Source organism: Saimiri boliviensis, chromosome 9 (genome assembly GCF_048565385.1).
Source record: "Saimiri boliviensis isolate mSaiBol1 chromosome 9, mSaiBol1.pri, whole genome shotgun sequence".
In the NCBI taxonomy this organism is placed as follows: Eukaryota; Metazoa; Chordata; class Mammalia; order Primates; family Cebidae; genus Saimiri; species Saimiri boliviensis.
In genome coordinates this window covers 113,129,040-113,144,486 of record NC_133457.1, presented here as the reverse complement: position 1 = coordinate 113,144,486, position 15,447 = coordinate 113,129,040, and the positions used below count along the sequence as shown (strand labels likewise).

Here is a 15,447-nt window from a genome sequence, read left to right as displayed (position 1 = left end):
TGATCACTTTTCTTTTAGGTGAAATTTTCTTTTATTCATAGTATAGTTAATAGCTTTCCTATAAATAACTCTGTGTGTGTGTGTGTGTGTGTGTGTGTATTTTTAAAAGTCACTTTTTACTTGATAATATCTTAATCCTTTAAGGATTTGTCAATTACCCCATCAGTGGAATGAGTCACTTTATGGATAGGGATTCCGAAAATGCCAAACTTTCTTTGGGGGCTGGAGGTTGGGCTGGGGGAGTATGCAGTAATAAAAACTCTAACCTTGAAGATGCCGGGAGGGCCTACAGACGTGTTGGAATTCAACAATTAGGTGTATTTTAGTGTAGCCTCATAGTGCAGTGACCCAGCTGTAAAGATGAAGTCACTCATTCTTGTAATGATTTGCTAGCTTGTTGAACTGCAGTCTAGAGCTGAAAATTCTGCTTCTGTTGAACAGGGATCTAATTGTGAAAAGCACAGATGGCTACTGATAGTTTTCAAATATTAGGCATTTGCTGATTTTAAAAATAACTGTGAGAAGGGGAAAACCAAGGTGAGAAGAGACTAAAAATCAAATAGTCACATTAGGTTTTGGATCTTCAGACAGCTGAAGAAACCAGACAACCTGCAAAGATCCTTAATTTGCTCGGGTATTTGTAGTTCAGGTGTTGCTTCCCTGTGCGTCCAGCCCCTAGTGCATTGCTTGTAATAGGTTCTGGGGCAGAGGCACCTGCTAATAGCTCCACTGGGTCATTAGCAACTTTGAACACCCTCAGGAGCCTGGTTGTTAGGCGTGGTGGGAAATGTTAATTGGCCTCTGAGTGAACTAGGAGGTACTGTTAGGATTTGTATCCCTTGATAAACTTACTCCCTCTGGCAGTCTTGTTAATATTTAAAAATAAAGTGTAAATCTATTACAGGATATTGTAATTTAATTTTTGTTGCATTTCTGAGCCTTGTGGTTGCCAGCATAGGGTCAGTACCCTAAGACCTTTAAATTTTCTGAGTTTTAACTCTCAGCTTGACTGTGGGGTGTGCAGGCTTGGGAATTGATTTTTGTCTGAGAGTAACAGCAATCTTAGGAATTAGTGATTTATTTATTTATTTATTTTTTTGGTGCCTGCAAATGTTACTGAACACAGAATAAGCCACTGGGCTGCTTATGGAAGGGGAAGGGAGGCACCCCTGGGTTTGGTCCCCATCCTCTCCTCTTATCCCCTCCCCTCCCTTTTCTTCCTGAGCTCATGTTTTGGTTGTGATAGATATTTTTCTCAGGAGTTTTTCCTTTTTGAAATCTTAGGTTTCATGTCTTTGCACTTAGCCAGTAGGAGCAGCACTGTCTGAGATCTTGGCAGGTTCCAGAGAACTGTCCATTGTGGGTAGAGTTGGGAGTGGCAAGAACTGAAATTCCAGAGGCAGGGGCCAGGTTTTATGAACTTTTCTGAGTCATGCTAAGCGTGAGTAATTTGGACTTGACTTTGAAAGTGGTGGAAAGCCATTGAGAAACAACGGGAGGGTATATTTATAATTTCTTTTAGCTCACCTATGACATTATAGGTAAAGACTAAATGCACTTCTCTCTTTTTTTTTTTTTTTTTTTTTTTGAGACAGAGTCTTGCTCTGTTACCCAGGCTGGAGTGCAGTGGCATGATCTAGCTCACTGCAACCTCTGCCTCTCGGGTTCAAGCGGTTCTCCTGCTTCAACCTCCTCCTGAGTAGCTGGAATTACAGGCATCCACCACCGTGCCTAGCTAATTTTTGTATTTTTAGTAGAGACAGGGTTTCTCCATGTTGGCCAGGCTGGTCTTGAACTCTTAACCTTGTGATCCTCCTGCCTTGGCCTCCTAAAGTACAGGGATTACAGGTGTGAGCCACCATGCCCAGGCCTCTTCCTTTTTTTTTTTTTAATAGGGATGTAGTCTCGCTATGCTGCCCAACCTGGTCTCTAACTACTGGGCTCAAGTGATCCTTCCACCTTGGTCTCCTGTGCCTCCCTTCCCCTTTCATGAGCAGTCCTGTTGGCTTGTTCAATAACATTTGCAGACTCACCAAAAAAAGTTAGTAATTCCTGGGATTTTGTAATTTCAAAGTGTTGGGATTACAGACATGAGCCACCACACCTGACCCTAATTGCAGTTCTTGATTCTAAAGACTAAATAATATTTTATGGGCATAGAAAAACCCTTGAATGCTTTAACTTCTGTGAACATTGCTAGGGTCTTTATTCCCTCTGTAACAATTCTTGGCCCATTTATGGGATTTTTAAATTAGTATAATTTGATTTAGGTTTAGTTAGCAATCTAGATACATCTGAAACCAAACTTTCCCAGAACTTTTTATTATTAAAAAATTCAAACTTACAGAAAAGTTACAGGGATAACACAGTAAAAACAGTATCTTCCATCTGGGGTCAACAGTTACTACTACTATTTTTTTTTTTTTTTTGAGACAGAGTCTTGCTCTGTCGCCAGGCGCCAGGCTGGAGTGCAGTGGTGCAATCTTGGCTCACTGCAACTTCTGCTTCCCGGGTTCAAGCAATTCTCCTGCCTTAGCCTCCCAAGTATCTGGGACTACAGGCATGCGCCACCTTGCACAGCTAATTTTTGTGTTTTAGTAGAGATGAAGTTTCACCATGTTGGTCAGAGTGGTCTCCATCTCTTGACCTCATGATCTGCCTACCTCGGCCTCCCAAAGTGCTGGGATTACAGGCGTGAGCCACTGCGCCTGGCCCTACAGTTACTTCTATTTTGCTTTTTTTTGTTTGAACTGCGGCTCTGCTTTCTCTGCGGAGCCATGTTAAATTAAATAGTTGATAATTATTCAAGCAGTTAACCTTTAGATACTTAGGCACATATCTCTTTAAAAAATGATATTCTCCTATTTAATCAAAGTACTATTACTGCATCTAAGAAAATTAACAGGACTTTCATAATCTCTTCAATACTTGATCTTAGCCAAAAGTAGAAGTGATCATAATATTTTCTTTAATAGTCCACATCTGTTGGTGCTCAGAATGTTATTTGTAGCTGCCCCCTTCCCCAAAATAACATACTACATTTGGTTATGTCTCAGAGTCTATAGTAGCTTTCCCATCCTCCACCACTCATTATAATAACTCTTTGAGAAAGAGTTCAGGCCAGTTTTATAGCATGTCCTACATTCTGGAATTGCCTAGTGTCACTTTGATGTGTTCCCCAATTTTTTTGAGATGGAGTCTTGCTCTGTCGCCCAGGCTTGGGGTACAGTGGTGTGATTTTGGCTTGCTGCAACCTCCACCTCTCGGGTTGAAGTGATTCTCCTGTCTTAGCCTCTGTAGTAGCTGGGGTTACAGGCGCCCACCACCACACTCCACTAATTTTTGTATTTTTAGTAGAGATGGGGTTTTGCCATTTTGGACAGGCTAGTCTCGAACTCCTGACCTCAGGTGATCTGCCTACCTCAACTTCCTAAAGTGCTGGGATTACAGGTATGAGCCACTGCGCCTGGCCAATCCTCTGTAATTTTGTAAACCAGAAGAGAAGTCTAAGAGCTTGATTCGACTTAAATTAAAAGTTTTTTTTGGCAAGAATACTCAGAAGGTAATCTTAGTTTGTTCTAGTGTTGGTGATGCCCAATTTGAGCACTTGGTAAAGTGGTACCTGTCTGATCTCTCCATTGTAAAGGGACGTTTCCCCCTTTGCAGTTATGTGATCTGTGGGAAGAATTTGTTTTTAATTTTCTTCTCAGAGTATAGCCTTACAGATTTTGTTGTGTTTTTGTTTTCATTTTAAAATCCAAGCCCTTGGGGAGATTGAGGCCAAACCACCTACCTTTGCTTCCCAAAGGGCTTGGATTATAGGTGTGAGCCTCCTTGCCTGACTTCTTACAAGTTTCCATCAATCATGCTCTTCCAACGCTCTCTTGTAGAGTAGGTTGGCCCTTCTGTTTCTGTGGACTTGGGTCTTGAATTGCTTTAAAATGTGAACATCACTTAGCTAAAGAAAGAAAAGTTTATGTCTGGTCAAGTGACAGAGTCTGTCTGTCATAATAGATGAAAGAAAAATAGCCCAGCATTCTGCATGGCTCAGAGAACCTGTTTCTAGGACTACAAGTTGATATTTGCAAAAGACAAGCCATCTGGAGGAGAGGAGGGGTTTCATTACCCACAAGGTGTTAAGGAAAGACTTTGTTTTGCTAAGTGTGTGTGCTTAGAGGCTAGAAATTTTCAAGTGCTTTCTCTGGCATCTTTTGCCTTTTTATGGAAAGCATGGCTCTGATTTCATATGTTTGACAGTTTAGGTGTTAGTATCAGTTGGAATGGTGCCTTCTTGGAAGCGCTTAAATTCTCAGTGAGTAGATAACCTCATTAGTTTGTTACAAACTTCCAGGCTAACAATAATGTGATTAAAATATATTCTCCCCACAGGACAGGGAGAATAATCTTTCCAAGAGAGGATCAGGAGGGAGACCAAAGAACAGACTGTGGAAGGATGGGAGACTAGGTAGAGGAAACTTGCTTGATAAGGTTAAAGCTAAAAGCACCAAGAGCTTTAGGATCATTATGTATCATTTGGGGTAGGTTAATTTGGGGATAGAACAACAGTTTGAGATTAGGGGAATTATTAGGGTCTGGAGCGATGAAGAGGGGAGGAAACTCTTATTAAGGCAGAAGTTTGGTTGTGCTTTGTGCTTTTTCCTCTCTCATACAAAAATGTATTGATTATTGCTGGAAAAAAAAAATGAAAAGAAAAAGACCCTGCCCAAAGTTAGCATTCCTAAAGTGTGTTCATCAAGTAGGTACTATATGAAAAGAGTTCTCAGTAACTTTGGAAACTTTGAAATTTTGGGTCATTTGATTTAAACAGATTTGGTTACTGCAGTTTTTCACTACTGGAACAGAGAACCTCATTATTTTACACGGTTCTGATGTGCATAGAGATGTTGCATTATAACAAAGACAAGACAGTGTAGATGACCTGTAATTCTGCCATGCAGAGATAAAACACTGAACATCTTGATATGCAATTTCTAAAACTGCATGCATATATTTTCTTTGTGTCAACACAAATGTCATATACTACATATAGTATATATACTATATAGTCTTCAGTCAATAGCTTAACTTCATCTCTGCTTTTATTACTGCTCCTGGCATAAACTATTTAGCACAAATGCAAACGTAATCTCAGAAAATTACCTTTTTTTTTTTTTTTAAGACAGTCTCACTCTCTCACCCAGGCTGGAGTGCGGTGGCATGATTTCAGCTCGCTGCAACCTCCGCCTCCCAGGTTCAAATGATCCTCTTGCCTCAGCCTCCCCAGTAGCTGGGCTTACAGACATGTGCCTCCTCACCCGGCTGATTTTTGTATTTTTAGTAGAAATGGGGTTTTGCCATGTTGACCAGGCTGATCTTGAACTTGATTTCAGGTGATCTGCCCTCCTTGGCCTCTCAAAGTGCTAGGATTATAGGCATGAGCGCCCAGCCTGCACAGTATGATTTTAAATAGTGAGTACTTCTAAAACAGTAATCATTATTTCAGTGATTGCTTAATTTGCCATGGTCTGATTTTGCCATATATTTTTTTCTAGGCCCTTTTTTGCATAGATAGCTTGGAGTTTTGCTTTTATAAATAGTACAGAGGTAAACAGCCTTGAATACACTTATTTGTCCAATTATTTCTTTAGGATGAATACCTGAAAGTAGGAGCTTTTGGGTTAGAGTATGAACATTTCACTTTGATCTGTATTGCCAACTTCTCTAGAGGTTTTATACATTTGTTTCCATTAACAAAGTATGGGATATCTGTTCCACCAAAGCCTATGAATGTTGGTGAGGCTTGGTAGAACAGGTATCAGTCTTTTGACTCATTTAGACAAGCAGTTTGTAGCGTCAACTTGAATTTTTATGTTACATGTTTGCTGAGGGTGAGGAGAAACTTAGTTGTAGGCAGATAGCATTTCAGAGTTGAAGAAATTCAACTTTTTGCTATAGAATTGCATTCTTTTAAATCCTCACTCAACCAGACACTATGGTGCATGCCTGTCGTTCCAGCTACTTGGGAGCTAAGGTGTGAAGATCTCTTGAGCTCAGGAATTTGAGACCAGCCTGGGCAACATAGTAAGACCCTGCCTCAAAAAAAAAAAAAAAAAAAAAAAAATCATTACTGTTGAAAAGAACATTGGTAAAACAGAAGGAAAAAAGTCGTCTCACATCACTGTTACTCCTTAACAGCGAAACATGTTAGTAAATTTGCCTCAAGTCTTTCTTAGTCTGATGCATGCTCTTATTCTTTAGCAATAGTTATCATGATAGAGCAGAAATTTTTTTCATGTTAAAAATTTGATAGTCTATGGTAAATATTATGCATAAGGTATATGGTGATAAGGTTGTCTAGCTTTCACTTTTAAAGCTGTATAAGATTCTGTCAAGTTTTGTGTCACAGTTTACGTGCTGTTTTAGTAAGTGAAAGCAAGTTTATTAGAGAAAAGAAACAAAAGAATGGTTACTTCATAGGCAGAGCAGCACTGAGGGCTGCTGGTGGACTTTTATTGTTGATTTTGAGTTGTTTCCCAAGATTTTGCTTTTAGAAAACTTTGTGCATGGAATAGCCTCATATTTAGGATACTTTCCTTGAAATTGCTAGCTCAGAAGGTATGAACATTTTTATGGCTATTGTTGAATTTGCAAATAGTTTTCCCAAAAGGTTATACCAGTCTGCACGAACACCAGCAAAGTTGGTGAAGTATCAGTTTCGTTGTGACCTTTTCTGGCTTACAGACTTTTTCTTTTGTGGTTGCAGAAAAACCACTATGCTTCTACATCAAGAAAGCAAGGCACTTCGTTCAAATGGCCATCACAGCATCTGTGTGTCAAGCTGTAATTGTTTAATAAATGGCTGAATGCCAACTATTCATCAGACACTGATGAAAAAAAGAATAAGAATCTGTACTGTTAAGGAGCTTACAGCCTGTTAGAAGAGAGAGACATGCTCAGAGTTATAGAGGTCATGGATAGAAGTTGGTATATCATTTGAGCAAGAGCCCAAAGATAAGTGTAGGCAGTTCTAATCTTGGGGGTGGGATGACACCAGGAAAAGCTAGGAAAGGGACATTAAAGCTTAGTATTGCCTGGGCATGATGGCTCTCATATGTAATCCCAGCAGTTTGGGAGGCTGAGGCAGGAAAATTGCTTAAGCCCAGGAGTTCGAGACCAGCCTGGGCAACAGAGTGAGATTCTGTCTCTACAAAAATAAAAAAAAAAAATCACCAGGTGTGGTGGTGTGCACCTGTGTTCCCAGCTACGTAGGAGGCTGAGGCAGGAGGATTGCTTGAGCTAAGGAAGTCGAGGCTGCAGTGAGCCGTGTTCATGCCACTGCAATCTAGCCTGGGTGACAGGACAAGACACTGTCTCAAAAAAAAAAAAAAAAGTTTAGTATGAGCAGGTGTCACAAAAGCGTATTCATACAGAGGAGGTGTCAGTGGGGCAGGAGGCTGGAACCAGAAGGCAAGTCAGGGACAGGGATTGGTTGGGGGAGTGGAGGGGTGAAGAGCAAAGATTAGGACGAGGGGGTGTGGAGGTGAGGGGAGCAGAGCCTTTGTTCTGTTTCAGTTCCAGAGAGCAGTGTGGCAGAGCTGGCCCTGTGCCTCTAGCACATTCCCATCATCAACATCTCTTTTTATACCCTGATGCCCCTGCATTCACCTCGGGGTTGTTTTGATAAATGTAGTTGTTCAGTGCCAATAGTACCAGCAAGGTAATTTATAGTTTTCTCCCACCCAAGCTTTCACTGAGGTTATGTGGCTGTGTGTGTGGATATTGGTGCTTCTGAGGGGTGGATAACTGGTCATGCTATTAAGAATTTTCAGGGAAGCAAAGCTGAAGCTTAGATCAGTAAAGTATTTACAATAGGCTACCCGGTCAGCTAATACCTGTTTTAGACAGCATTTTCATGTTTAATCTTATGTACAGTTTGATAATTTAACAGATGATAGACTAAATAGGTCAGTGGAAATGTTTTCAGGGTACTTCATAGCTGTTAATTTTTACCACTTGGATTTTTTTTTTTTAATAGTTAGGAATAGTAATTAGGGTGAAAAATGAAATCTTTGAATGACTTTGTGATTTTTCTGCCTCAAATGAGAAGGATTAGGAAAGCAGAAGATTCCTCAAATCAGTTTTTTCCCCCGAAATAATTTGTTTTGATTCTTTATTTTGTTAATGTGTGTGTATGTGTCCCCCCTTGCCCCAGTTTTTTTAAAACACTTTTTGTGTGAAAATTGTCACACAATTGCTCCAAAATATTTAAATAGATAAGACAATGGGTATAAATTTTGCTGCCAAAAATTCCTTGTATCTCAAAAACTCTATTTTCTTTCTTAAATGTATGTTAATGTCTTCTAGTGCATAGTGTGAGTATCCAACATTTTAAGCAGATTTAAAATACAAAAATTCATGATTCATATTAGAGCTTCAAACTCATAATAAAAATTTTGGATGCATTATAGTATGAGTATTGGCACCCACTCCTGAAGTGGAATATTGGAAACCTGAAATATGTGACATGTTGACAATAAAGATCCAGGTAATATTGGCCATGTGGGGTGGCTTGGTGACTCACATCTGTAATCCCAGCACTTTGGGAGGCCGAAGTGGGAGGATTGCTTGAGCCAGGGAGGTTAGGGCTGCAGTGACCCGTGATTGTGCCACTGCACACCAGCCTGGGTGACAGCGCAGATCCTGTCAAAAACAAAACAAAAGCCACTTCAAAAAGATCCAAGTAAAAGGAATCAAACGAAGTGTGGGCGGCATAGCAGTTGTGGGTTCAGGGGATTGAGTATCTGAGAGGCGATAGAGCACATTTATTAAAAACCTGGACTCTGCTGTGGAATCCTGGCTGCACATGGTCAGATTGCATATTCAGACCTGAGTTTTTACATCTCTAAAATGAGGGTAACAACCTACCTTTCAGTTATTGTGAAAAAGAAATGAGATAACACACAGGCATTTGGAAAGGTACTGGCACATAAGGACTCAATAAATGCATTATTATTTGTGAGGAATTCATCTCTTTATAAGCAGAATAAGCAGATTCTTTCTTTACCTGTTGTGCAGAGCAGTGAACACTGATCATCTGCTTGTTTGGGGGTGGGGTTCAGTTATTTTTCAGGTTATGCTTTTTCCGCAAAATAATGCTCTAAAAAGATAATGCAGGTTTTGCAGATACTCTAGCATGGCAGAAATCAAACTTCAGCATTTGTTTTTGACACATTTTGTTTGTTTTTCCTTAATTTTTATTGTATCTTATTAGTGTATTTTGTATATGGGGAAAGGAGAGAGCAGTAGCAAGCATGAATGTGAGAGGGAGCCTCCTGTTCTATTGATTCCTTTTCTGCTTCGCTTCTCTTCAGATTCTCTTTCCTTTTCCCTGTTCTTTTTTTTTTTTTTTTTGGAGACCGAGTTTCACTCTTGTTACCCAGGCTGGAGTGCAATGGCACGATCTCGGCTCACCGCAACCTCCGCCTCCTGGGCTCAGGCAATTCTCCTGCCTCAGCCTCCTGAGTAGCTGGGATTACAGGCATGTGCCACCATGCCCAGCTAATTTTTTTGTATTTTTAGTAGAGACGGGGTTTCACCATGTTGACCAGGATGGTCTCGATCTCTCGACCTTGTGATCCACCCGCCTCGGCCTCCCAAAGTGCTGGGATTACAGGCTTGAGCCACCACGCCCGGCCTTTTTTTTTTTTTTTTTTTTAATAGAAAAACATTTTATTTATTAATTTCAAATTCCCAATGGAGAAAATTAATTGGCCCAGCTTTAGTCAGTTGTTGAACTCAGGTGAAATCAACCGTGGCCAGAGGAGCAAGGTTATTTTGTACATACATAGCTGTCAGGCCCAGACCCTCTACGGGTTGGGGGAGGATTGGTTCTCAGAGAAGAGGGATATTAGTTTGTCAGATGCCCCACAAAGCATCTACCAAACTTACCTTCTGAGACCCTAACTCTATTTTGTTAAGGAGTACTTCCGCCCTGCCTTCCTTTCTAGTTTTGGTTTCTTTCTTTTTTTTTTCTTTCCCCATTTGTTTGTTTGTTTTTACTTTTCCCTCTATGGCTCATGTATAAATTTCTAAAATTTTGTCTTTCACCCTCTTTTTCTTTATTTCTATGCTTTATTTTTATTTTTATTTTTTTAATTGCATTTTAGGATTTGGGGTACATGTGAAGAACATGCAAGATTGTTGCATAGGAACACACGTGGCGGTGTGATTTGCTGCCTTCCTCCCCATCACCTCCATCTGGCATTTTTCCCCATGCTATCTCTCCCCGACTCCCCATCCCCCGCTGTCCCTTCCCTGTTTCCCCCCAAGGGACCCCAATATGTAGTGTTCCCCCTCCCTGTGTCCATGTGTTCTCATTGTTTAACATCCGCCTATGAGTCAGAACATGCGGTGTTTGATTTTCTGCTCTTGTGTCAGTTTGCTGAGAATGATGGTTTCCAGGTTCATCCATGTCCTTTTTTTTTTTTTTTTTTTTAAGAGACAGGGTTTCTCCATGTTGGTAAGGCTGGTCTCGAACTCCCGACCTCAGGTGATCCACCCTCCTCGGCCTCCCAAAGTGCTGGGATTACAGGCGTGAGCCAGCTCGCCCGGCCTTCTCTGTTCTTTATGTGAAAAGCATGGACATGTTAATGAGATTGAACCTCTGGTCCATAGATTGGTTCCAGTGTTTTTCTGGAATTTATTTGACCGTGTTATAAATCCCACATTTTGTAGTCTGTAGGGGGTATTGAGAACAAAGAGGTAATGTGAGTAAATCCAGGGAAAGAAAAGCCAGTCTAACAGACCCCCTGAGCACTAAGCTGCACCTTTGCTGAGTGTCATTCTCTCTGGCTCTGGTCAGTTATCCCTGGCTTTATATCTTGTTTCCCTCCACTCTACATGCTGTGGAGACGTGGTGTTCCTCTGCATTGCTTCGTGTAGAAAGTATAGTCTTTGCTAAGATTCAGGCTGTCAACTTTTATTAACCAACTGGGATTCTACACACAGAATCTTATTTTAGTTCATCCAAGAATTTAGATCTGGATACTAAAAAGTTCAGCCCTTAATCTGGAGCCAGGAATTTTGAGGAGGGTGGATTTACTTGTTCTGATTGATTCCTACTCATTGGCCCACTGGAAATCCAATCCTGGACCATTTCTGCATTGTGATGGCTTTCAGAATCAAGTTCAGATCCAAGGATAATGCATGAAACCCTTTAGCTCTTGCTCTCCCCATTTTTCTAGCCTCCTGTCTTGTGTTCTTGCCACATATAACCTTTGCTCCAGCCATACAAAACTTCTTTAACCCCTCAGATGTATTTCCCCCGGATGGCTCTTGGTTTTCATTTATGCTGCTCCCTTTCCTGCTTCAGTGCTCTTCTTGATAGAAGTGGAGGGAAAATGTCAAGATACAAAGCCTGGGACAATTGACCAGAGCCAGAAAAAATGACACTCAGCAAAGGTGCAGCTTTGTGCTCAGGGGGGTCTGCTAGACTGGCTTTTCTTTCCCTGGATTTATTCACATCACCTCTTTGTTCTCAATACCCCCTGAAGTAGCATATTCTAGAATTACCTCTTCTGAGAGTATGTTCCTGGAGCCTGCTCCCTATGATCTAGTAGCCACTCCCCTGTGTCCCTGAACAAACATGACTGTTCTTCCATTGCAAGGTGATGGCAGAGACTGTGTCTTATTTGTATCTCTTTATCCTTAAGAGTAGAGGGCAATCCTGGAATATCGTATGTGTATAATGAGTGTTGAATGATGCATGCTGAATTACAGTTTGTAACATTTATAAAAGAGTTCATCATCTCTTTGTGGCTGGTGTTTTATAGAAGTGTAAAAAGTCCTTAGGACTTGATATTTCCTCCTCATCATTATTATTACTATTATTTCCCCCCTTTTTTTGTTTTTGGAGAGACAAGATCTTGCTCTGTTACCCAGGCTGGAGTGCAGTGGGCAACTTAAACTCCTGAGCTCAAAGGATCCTTCCACCTTAGCCTTCTCTAAGTAGCTTGGGAGTATGCCATCACGCCCAGCTGATTTTTAAATTTTTTGTAGAGGCAGAGCCTCACTACGAACAGCCCAGGCTGTTCTCAAACTCCTAACCTCAAGTGATCCTCCTGCTTATGCCTCTCAAAGTGCTGGGATAGACATGAGCCACTGTGCCTGGCTCTGTTTCTTCATTAAATAAAGTTGGGAACTTTACTTGGATACTCTTGGAGAGTAAGTGGCCACTTTACTTTTCTCCTCTTGGAGAAAGCTTGAAGTCCAGCAGAACAATAACCCATTTAACCTGGCAGTTGCAGCACATTTAATTATCAACTTTTTCTTTTGGAAAAAAATTACAAATCTGTAGAGACATTGAGAAAATAGTACAATAAATATATGCTCTTCACCTGACTTCACCAACTGGTAGCATTTTGCCGCATTTACTTTAACTCTTTGTGTGCATACATAAGCTCATACATGCATATATGCATATGCACACATTTTTTTCCTGAAACATTTGAAAGTAAAGTTGTAGACATCATGATGCTAAATCTCTAAATACTTCAGTATACATCGAAGAATAAGCACATTCTACATAATCACAACACTATGATTACACTTAAGAAGCTTAACATTTAGTAATATCTGATATACATTCCATGTTTAATTTTTCTCACTTGTCTCAAAAATATCTATTTTCACACTCTGATTTTTCTATTCAAAATTTAGTCAAAGTTCATGTATTGCATTTAGTTATGTCTCTAGTCTAGAATAGTCCCTGCATTTTTTCTTTGTCCAGATCAGTTATTCTGTAGAATATCCTATGTTCTTTCAGCCTGAATTATCTATTTGGATGTATTTGGAGACCTCATCTCTAAAAAATAAATATAAATATTAGCTGGACGCATGGGGGCACTTGACTGGTCCCAGTTCCTCCTGAGGCTGGGTTGGGAGGATCACTTGAGCCTAGGAGTTGGAGGCTTCAGTGAGCTGTGATCATGCCGCTGTATTCCAACCTGGGTGACAGAGTGAGATCTCAACGCTTAAAAAAAAAAAATCCCGGCCGGGCGCGGTGGCTCAAGCCTGTAATCCCAGCACTTTGGGAGGCCGAGGCGGGTGGATCACAAGGTCAAGAGATCGAGACCATCCTGGTCAACATGGTGAAACCCCGTCTCTACTAAAAATACAAAAAAAAAAAAAAAAAAAAAATAGCTGGGCATGGTGGTGCGTGCCTGTAATCCCAGCTACTCAGGAGGCTGAGGCAGGAGAATTGCCTGAACCCAGGAGGCGGAGGTTGCGGTGAGCCGAGATCGCGCCATTGCACTCCAGCCTGGGTAACAAGAGCGAAACTCCGTCTCAAAAAAAAAAAAAAATCCCACATTCTAGATTTATCATCTTGTTTCCTCAATAGATTAGCAAGAATATTACATAGGAAATGAATATCTTACATTTAATTAGGAGGCTGAACTGTAGGTTGTTCTAATATTGGGGTTGCTGAGTTGAGACATTTGGTAAGGGGATGACCTGCTAGAACTTCCTCTTACACAGCAAAATTACAAATGTCAGTTGTGATCAACATGTAATTTGTGGGGTGGTGCATTGAGCATGTGTTTTGACTATCCTCTTCAATAACACTTTTACCGGAGGGCTTTAGCATCCATTGATTTCCGTGTCATGATTATGACTCAGATATGACTGTAACCAACAGAACTGCTAAACAGAGTTCCAGGCTTATGGTTCTTTTGTCCTTAGAGTTCATCTCAGGAAGAATGTATCAGAGTACTTTTCTGTGGGTTGCATTTTCTGTATGATGTATTATTAGAATTATTTGTTTGTGTTTGTATTTAGTTTTAGGGTTTGCCCATTTTCCCCTTTCATATATATATATATTTATATATTTTATTTATTTATTTATTTATTTATTTATTTATTTGAGATGAATTCTGACTATGTTGCCCTAGTTAGACTTAAACTCCTGGGCTCAAGCCATTCTCCTGCCTCAGCCTCCTGAGTAGCTGGTACCATAGGTGTGTTCCACCATGCCCAGCTTTATAATTTTTTAAATATGTAAATGTGCAAAATATAAAAGGTGTACTCAGGCCTCAGTCCTGTCCCTACCCCTTTACCCTGTCTCCATCCATTCTCTTATAGATTATCATTTTCATTAGTTTCTGGTTTACTCTTCCTATTTTTTTTTTGGTAAAAATATGTGAGTGCATATAAATTTCCCTTTATTAAGTAGCATAATACATCTTGGAAGTTCATGGATTTTGCTCATGCTATTTTGGGGGGAGGTAAATTTTATTGACATGTAACATTAAAACGTTTACAAGTAAGCGAAAGCTTGGTGAATTTTTAGACAATGAATATATCTGAATAACCAGTACTCAGGTTAAAAAATTAACAGAAGCTGCCTTCAACTCTCCTGCACCCGAGGGTAGCCATTCTCCTGACTTCTACACTGTAGATTAGCTGTGCCTGTTTTTGTATTTTAGCTGCATGGAATCATACCACACATGTTCTTTTGTGTCTGGCTTCTTTGCGTCACATAAAATGTGAGAGATTCATTCCATGGATGCATGCAGTTCTAGTTTATTCCTGTTGCTGTATTGTATTCCAAAATTGGAATAGGCTACAAATACTTAATCTCTTCTGAATTCTTTCTAGAAAGTTTGGACTATAACAAATGTTTTCTCATTCTTTTTTATGGGCTTATGGTACTCCATCCATGAGGTGGGTATAAAAATTTATCCAACCAGTCTTCTCTGGATGGTCATTTAGGCTTTTTCCCCAGTGTTTTTCTACTACAAATATTATTGCACAGGGTTTTGAATAAACTTGTGCATTATATGGAGCATGTTTTTAAAAGCTTTATGAGGAATGAGAGTAACAGGACATTTTGCGGGGAAAGCTAATCTTTTTGGCAGAGCTGCTAAGTTGGTGGAAAGGAATTACTGAACTTCTCTTAGGAACAGGTTAGTGCAGTGAAACTGGTTAATTACAGTATTTTGGGTTCCTCTCAGAAAGGAGGAGGGGGCTAACGCAAAATAAAGAGAAGGGCTTGAAATCCATCTCCATGCCTCCTGGAGCACAGCAGAGTTAAGAAAACTGAATTGTGTGTTGTCTCAACTTATTTTTTTAAATTGAGATATTTATTATGCATTCTCTGTGTTCCCCACACACTGTTCTAGCCACTGAGGGTACAGCATTGATGGAAGTAGGCAACAGCCTTGCCCTCATGGAGCTCACATTCTCATGGGAGACAAGATAAATTTAAAAATATGTAGCATGTAGAAAACTAAAGCAGAGAAGGGCGATTGGTGTTTGGGTGTGTATATGGGGGTGTTGTATGTTTGCACGTGTTTGGAATGAGACACATTGTAAAAAGTGGTCAGGAAGGGAATGGTTTCTTTTCTGGTTCTGGACCCTCTTTTAGCTTCTGAAGCCAACTGCAGCAAA

At 40.3% G+C, this 15,447-nt stretch overlaps 1 protein-coding gene and 1 pseudogene across 2 annotated transcripts in view; both read left to right on the top strand.

The window, feature by feature from the left end:
- Window positions 1-15,447, top strand: part of B4GALT5 (beta-1,4-galactosyltransferase 5) — an 88,221-nt gene that overhangs the window by 40,319 nt on the left and 32,455 nt on the right. The gene's annotated exons all lie outside the window — the stretch shown is intronic.
- LOC141585711 (large ribosomal subunit protein uL6 pseudogene) overlaps window positions 1-15,447 on the top strand; it is a 39,142-nt pseudogene extending 23,695 nt beyond the window's left edge.